A 7,863-nucleotide genomic window follows, 5' to 3' on the forward strand; every position below is an offset into this window, starting at 1 on the left:
ATTCCTCTTTCTCCACATCCTCGCCAGCATCTACTGTCACCTGAATTTTTGATCTTAGCCATTCTGACTGGTGTGAGGTGGAATCTCAAGTTGTTTTGATTTGCATTTCCCAGATGACTAAGGATGTTGAACATTTCTTTAGGTGCTTCTCAGCCTTTCAAGTTTCCTCAGTGGAGAATTCTCTGTTTAGCTCTATTCCCCATTTTTTAACGGGTTATTTGGTTCTCTGGATTCTAACTTCTTGAGTTCTCTGTATATATTGGATATTATCCCTCTATTGGATGTAAGGTTGGTAAATATCTTTTCCCAATCTGTTGGTTGCTGTTTTGTCCTATTGACAGTGCCCTTTGCCTTATAGAAGCTTTTCAATTTTATGAGGTCCCACTTGTCAATTCTTGATCGTAAAGCATAATCCTTCTAAAGAAATATCCAGTCTTTAAATGTTTCTAAGCAATAACAAAGAGGTAAGATTGTATTCCTAGTGGACAACATCTAAATACAAAGAGAGAAAGCAACTGGTGTGTTAGGATTTTGTCACAATGATGAACAGCAGAGAAACATGTTAGAAGAGAAGATTTATTTTGCTCATGGTTTGAGAGGTTCCAGTCCAAGGTCACCTGGATCTGAGATTGAGGTGAGGACACATTATGGGTATGGGGGCATGTGCCATGGCAGTCAGGAAGTAGAGTGGCAGGAAGAGGCTAAAATCCAGACAAGTGTTTTCCAGGTTGGGCCCTGAGGGCTTCCAGGTAGGCTTCAGCTTCTTTGCTACACCTCCCAGTAATGCTATCACATTGCAACCCCAGCAGGAAATTAATCTATTGGTGAGGCAGGGTCCTCAACACCAAGGCATTTCCTAAAACCCCATGAGCCTCTAGGAACCTTTTCATAATGCCAAAGCTCAAAGAAAATGACTGAGTCATAAGAAGCGAGTGACTAGCACCCAGCCTAGACCTCTAGGAGGGCTCCCAGAATGTGAAAATAGGTTTGTAAGGAGCCTAGTTACAATGTACTAGAACGCATATTAAAACAAAACAAAACAAAAATCATACAAATCCTACTCGTAGGAAAATATACTTAAGAAAATTAAGAACAATACTACAGCATATTAAACTCATCTAGTGTTTCTATTACTATACGAAAAAATTAAAACTTAAGTCTGTAATAGTCATTTTTTAAAAATTTGTATTGGTTCTTTGTGAATTTCCTATCATGCACCCCAATCCTCGTTTTTTAACCTGCCCTCTATCCTTGCAGTCTCACCCCCAACACAGAGAAAAAAAATCTCATCATGGAAGCTGTAGTGTGTCACAGTGTGACCCACAATATACCTTTTGGTCCACATTTCTATGATTGCAAATATTTATTATAATGAGTCATTGGTCTGGTAAGAGGCTTCTGGCTTCTGCTACACAATCAACACCAGAACCTCACTGGGATTCCTCTTGGATATCCTGTTGTTGCCCTATGTCATGGAGATCCTGCGGCTTTGTAGGACCATCTCCTTCATACACTCTAGCAGTTCATCAATGAGGTAGATGTTGGCCAGGGCCAATTCAAAGCCCTGGATCCAGCCTTGAGAGGTATCTGAGCTGGTCAGCCTGCCAGCTCTCCCACTCTCATGCCTGCAGGGCTGGCTCACAGCAACCCCCAAACCAGAACCATCTTTACCAACCCCCAAACCAGAACCATCTTTACCAACCCCCAAACCAGGGCCATCTTTACCCTGATGCCCAGACAAGATGCAGGGCCTGCTCTCCTACATGTTGCAGATGGTAAGGGACATGACTAGTTCTCCCACTCTCTTCACCTCAGGGACAACTCTTCCTCTGCCATAGATGATGAGGGTAAAAGGGAAAGGAGGGGGATCTCTCCCTCAAGATGCCACTTCACAGTTGATAAGGGTCAAGCCTGGCTTTCCCACATGCACACACTCAGGGCAGCTTACCTGCAACTCCCACATCAAGGGCTAGCTTTACTGTGCTGCCCAGGCAGGGTGAAATATAGCTAGTCTCCTTTACTTTGTGAGTACTTCTTTTTCCTACCCTTTATCCCCCTGAATTTTACCTCCTAATGCTGGATAGGAAAGAAACAAGGCTGGAGGGGAGAGAGGAATTAGGAAACACCTCAACTCTAATTTCTTTTCTTTAGTTTCTTCTTTGGCCTGGCCCTAGAATTTATATACCCTCTGAAAAGTTCCCAGAAGTCCAAATGTCATATAATCACAGAATCTAGCTGCAGCTGGCAAAACTGTGCCTCTGCTAAAGCATGAGGCAAATCATAGTCACCTGCTTTAGACAGTCCAAAGCAGCCACATATGCCCACACCTGGAATCAAAATCAAAACACATTCTTACAATATTTCTGTACTGTTTTAAGAAACAAAAATTCCAGAACTGCTACATTCTTTCCAGTAGTGACAAGCGCCAACAGGCCCCCAAAAACCTGGGCACTGTCCCGAGGCAAAAAGTTCAAGGAAACTCAGTCTCCTGGAATGGTGGCATTTTGTATAACGAATGCTCCAATGTCCTTGCTTTAGTTGGAAAACAGATTCATGTGCTTTCCCTTAATACATAGCCATATCAGATCCTGGGCAGTCAGTCCTTGAGCTGACCCTTGGGTCTAGGCAGCTAGTCACTGCCCTACATAGGAATTTATCACTCTCTAGGAAGAAGGAAGTTTGTGATCTAAAGAGGAACCAGGGTAGATACTTAGAACCTTAGGTAGCTGAATTACACCCATACACAAGCATTACAATGGCCTAGGGGGAAGGTGGACTATAGGATCTTTGGCAAGGGCATGAAGCCCTTGCCCCCAGCTACTGACTTTGAACTGTCTTTAGGTGGAGCTGTTTTTGATCCCAGTTGTTAACATTGAATGTTATCCCAGTTGGTTCCTGCCANCCCTTCCAGGTTTGCATTCCTCTGTTTTGTGTACTTACTTCCCTATTTTCTTCTGTATAAATAGTCTGATGCTCATTTGACAATTCGCATTCAGATACCACACTACCTTGTGTCTGTGTCTATTTGTCACCCCTCATCCACCGAATCCTCGCTCACCTGCAACCAGGGACCCATTCCCCACAGATCAGGGACCCCAGAAAAGTCCGTCTGCGGTACAGAATTCTCATTGTAGTATGGGGCCTGCTCCCCTGAGTGCTGGAGCAGGTGAGGGGCAGGACAAGCTCTCCTGTCCTCCTGACTCCAGAGCCAGCTTTCCTGCCTACCTGCCACAGATGGCAAGGGTTCAGGGTAAAGGAGGACACCTCGCCCTTTCCCACACTGCCACATGGCAGACAAATTGTAGGACCATCTCTTCCACACTGATACCTTCAGGACCTAGTAACCCAAATCCCAGCCATTAGGATCAGCTCTACTGTGCTGCCTAGGTAAGGTATAGCACCTGTTCTCCCAAGTGCTGCAGCTGGTGATGATCCCACCAGTGCTCCTGCTATCATGATCCTACTACCATGGCTCCTCACCCAGTCTGCCTGAGTGGCCCCTTGTAGGAGTTATCTGTCTTGGGTTCACTCATGCCCAAGGCCCAAGGTCCCAGGGACAGTTCTCCCACCTGCCACATGTGGTGATGTGGGGAGGGAGAGGAGGATATCTCTCCCTCAATTATGCCACTCTAGGGGAGACAAATGGTAAGGCCAGCTCTCCCATGCTCAGATCCTTAGGGCTAACTCACCCAAAACCCTTGCAGTGGGCAGGGCCCACTCTCCCAAGTACTGCAGTTGGCTGTGGGTAGGGTCACCCCTCCTGCTCTCAAACCCTCAGGCCAGCACTCCCACAATGCCCAGATAAGGAGTGGGGCCAGTTTTACACAACCCTCAAGACATCAGCATATCCTCGGGCAGCAGGCCAAACCAGGAACATCTGCTTAGCCTTTGATAGTAACAGACTCCTGCTGCTGCAGAGCCACAGACCCAGATATAGACCCTGTAGCCTCACAGGCCAGGACCCTACCTTAATCCCAGGTGACATCACCCACTACTCAGAACAAACTGTTCCTCACTACCCTCGAGTCTCCAGTTCTGCCTCTCTTCATTGTGCCCACATCCTTCTGTTTCTCTGTCTTCCATTTCTCCACCACTGACTTGCTCCTCTTAGCGGTGCCTGTGGTCTCTGAGAGTCTGGGGTCATCTCAGGAGTGGTTACAGGAGTGCCATGTCCTGACTGTGCATTATGGCACAGGGCAGGAGTCATCTCAGTCCTCATCGGCCATGCCTCTGGCCTACAGAGCACCAGACTGAGCTCCCAGTCTAGGCCCCATGGCAACAGTCTGGTGGTCATCTCAGGCTTGCTCCTCACCCAGCCTGTCTGAGTGGCCCCTTGTAGGGGTCATCTGTCTTGGGTTCACTCATGGCCAAGGCCCAAGGTCCCAGGGCCAGTTCTTCTAGTCTCTGGCTTGCTCCCCATCCCGGGAGCCCATTCTGGCACCAATCTGGTGGTTATGCAGGCTCACTTTTTTTTTCAGGGAATGTTAAGCTACTAATCATTCAGATGTTCATAGATCAGAACCCTGAGCATAGACATAGCCTCTCTCCTCTCTGCCACCTACTGATGCACATGTGACACAGCAGCCACACCTCCAATGTTGGTAGGGGCAGATGTAATAGTCATTTTAAATGCACAATATAGCAAGAGCTTGGTTTTGCTACTGCAAAGGAGTGATTAGATTTTTGTATTTGCCTCGAATGCAGTCAAAGGTTTCTATGATGGAGCCATCTCATGTTGCAATTTTAGACTATATCATTTGTTGCTTAGTGTATTATTTATTCACATATTACTTTTATTTATTTACCAATGGCCGCCGTGTTTGAATCAGGTGTCAAGGTCTTGGATTTTGCCTCTGTTGAAGTCCTCCAATAGTTATGTCCCAGAAGATGGTGGGAAGGGTCTGCAGAAGTGGAGTTCATTCGCAGGAACCTTTTTGACACATTTGGATTTCCCTGTAGCTAGATGCTAGTAGCTCTCAGATCTTCCAATCAAAGCTATCAGGGAAGTCCTATACTTACCAGTGTGTGTGTGTATGTGTGTGTGTGTGTGTGTATGCACATACATATGCATGGGCATATATAAACTAACAGACAGAAAGGTCTCCTTAGAAATAAATAATGTTCTGCGTCTAAGATCATTCATACAGAATGTGGCCAGTTTTTTTCCTTTGGTTCTTCTGTTTTAGTTCTCTATCCATGTATCATCTCCATACATATTTTTAAAAGTATAAAACTATAATAAGTCCTTATCTCTAATTAGTAGAAGTCATCAATATTCAATAAATGTGAATTAAGTGGCTATTATTGCTACATCACATTCCTCTCTACTACAATTTTATTTGTTTTTGTTTAAATATTAACCAGACACACACTTACTATGAAATCTGAGCTCAAATATTGATAGCAGTTGTGTCAGTAATTATCTATGCAACTATAGGTAATTTCTTCCTGTTCAAGATACAGAGACTATGATACCATCATGGGCAGAAGTGCCTTGAACTTATATGTTGACATTTTAATTCCCATTACCTCAGAGACGACTTAAAGACAGATCTTTTAAATAATATGAAACCCTTAAGGTGATTCCTGATTCATTCTGACTAGTGTTCTAAGAAGATGAGGTGAGGGCTCATGTGTATAAAGACCATGTGACGTGACAAGCAGCCCCAAACCAAGAAGAGTAACATCAAGAGAAAGCAAGTCTGCAGTACTTTGTTCTTGAACTCCTGGTCCCAAGACCTATGAGAAAATAAATTTCTAGTTTCAACCATGCAATTTTTATTTTTATGGCAGTCACTTGGCAAATTGTTGTAGATGCGAACTGTGGCTTATGGTGGACGAGCTTTTCCCCCAAGAAAACTAAAAGTATAAGATATTTTGTGGCAACAAAATATGTTTTTAAAATACTTCATCACACATTGGCTATCAACAACATCAGCAAACTAAGACCTACAAATAGCTTCTTAAGATTGCTTTTGAAAACTAAATTGTTCATGTGAAGACCAAACTTCAAGGGTACTTTGATATACATTTCCATAGTCAACCATACTATATTAGAGTCCGAATCTTTGCTTGAATCCATCCCTGAGGTGAAACTTAGGAAAGCAATAGATTTCTCTTATATTTAAGGCCAGCCACTGGAGAAACGGGATGCAGATGCCACACACAACCTAGTGAGGTTCACATTCCTTGAAATAATATAGAGACTGTATTTAGTTGTTTTCTCAAAAGCTTACCTTTCTTCATTTCCTAGTAGTTCTACTGACATTGTCACAGGAATCTGAACTTTAATGAGTGATTTCTCAGTCATTGTATGGCATATCTATTGTAGCCTTCTGAACATTTCAATTTCCCTGGTCTAACAAGCTGAAAACATTAAACAAAGGTGAGAAAACTAACTCTAAGACAAAGGCTTATAAATCTAAAGGAATGGGAAGGTGGCCTGAGGAAGGCTGTGAGGGTGGCACTTTTCTTTTATTAACTGCTAGACAGGAAATGAGGCTTAAAGTTTTGACGGGACGATGAGGGAGAGAGGAAGAGCGGTGAGTAGGAGGATTTCAGAAACAACACAGAGAGGTTAAAGGCTGTATACTGAGAAATTGGTTTTAGTGCTAACTCTGTTACCAGTGACAGAAGCCAGTCATCCAACATCTTCTATGGTCACTGGTCCATATCTTAATTCCTGCATCTCAATGAAGAACACAGTCTTCCTTACACCCATATTATAACCTTTGAATGGCAAGTTTAGGATTTGGTGTCCACCCCTAAACCGTCTTCACTCATCTTGGTTTCAGACTTCCCCAGTATCATGGCTACCCATCTCAGGTGGCAAATGCTGTGAGCAACATCAATGATGATGAAATAACTCAACAGTATTTGCATCCTATTCTTACTGTATGTCCCATAGTAAGACAGGTGCTTTCTGTGGAAGGGTGTTCAAAGAAAGTCCATTTGTATTAGGTCACTATGGTAACGGGACTGGCTCTGTTGACTGGTCATTTAATAACTTCCATAGCACTCGACTGCCTTCTAGTGAAATACTTCATTTCATTTGCCCATAATCCATCCCATCTCCTGCCCATCACACCTTTAATAACCTCACGTCACATCCTCGTTAATTTTTCTCCCTCTACATCATAGAGCTTTATATTTTAATATTAGAGCCAGTCATCTTGTTAGCTTGATTTATTGTTTTCCTCTTTTGGAAAGTTCGAACTCTGTTTCTATGTACTATAAATAACAAAGCCTGGATTGGATTGAGTAACAAAGCTGTAATTCAGGCTTGGGACTTTGCTGCCATTCCTCAGGCCTCAGCCACACCCCAGGGATGTGATGTCAGAAGAAGCTGGTGACTGAGTTACAACTCTGCAGTCAATCAAGGCCTTATGCTATTCAAAGTATTTCAATAAATGACAAGTTATTAATGCTTCAAAATGAAAGTCAGGACTACAGGAGATCAGATGTTAGTTTAATGAGGACAGTTATTTCTTTTTCCTGTTTCATTAGGTAGGAGACTTTATTTTTTTCTACACTTTAGAAAAACACATTACAAGTAATAAATTTAAAAATTGGGATATTCAAGATATATTAATTATGGCCATTGTTGCTATTATTTTAAATGTTATATAACATTCTCTACACAACATACTAGTTTTAGTGTACTAAAAGGGTTAAAAAGAACAAAAGGAAAGAAGAAAGAAAGAAAAGAGATTGGAGGGAGAAAAGTAGGGAGGGAGGGAAGAAAAGAGAAGAGGATGGAGAAGGGAGGAAGGAAGGTGGGAAGGAGGAGAGAGAGGGGAAATAAAGAGAGAGGGAGGGAGAGAGAGAGAGAGAGAGAGAGAGAGAGAGAGAGAGAGAGAGAGA

At 43.1% G+C, this 7,863-nt stretch overlaps 1 non-coding gene across 1 annotated transcript; it reads right to left on the minus strand.

Annotated features, from left to right (window-relative positions):
• Positions 1–4,480: 4,480 nt before the first annotated feature.
• LOC115064912 lies at positions 4,481–4,612 on the minus strand. Its single transcript, XR_003844732.1, has one exon. It is a non-coding gene; the product is annotated as a small nucleolar RNA SNORA17 (small nucleolar RNA).
• Between the last annotated feature and the right edge of the window lie 3,251 nt (positions 4,613–7,863).

Source organism: Mus pahari, chromosome 10 (assembly GCF_900095145.1).
Source record: "Mus pahari chromosome 10, PAHARI_EIJ_v1.1, whole genome shotgun sequence".
Taxonomy (NCBI): Eukaryota; Metazoa; Chordata; class Mammalia; order Rodentia; family Muridae; genus Mus; species Mus pahari.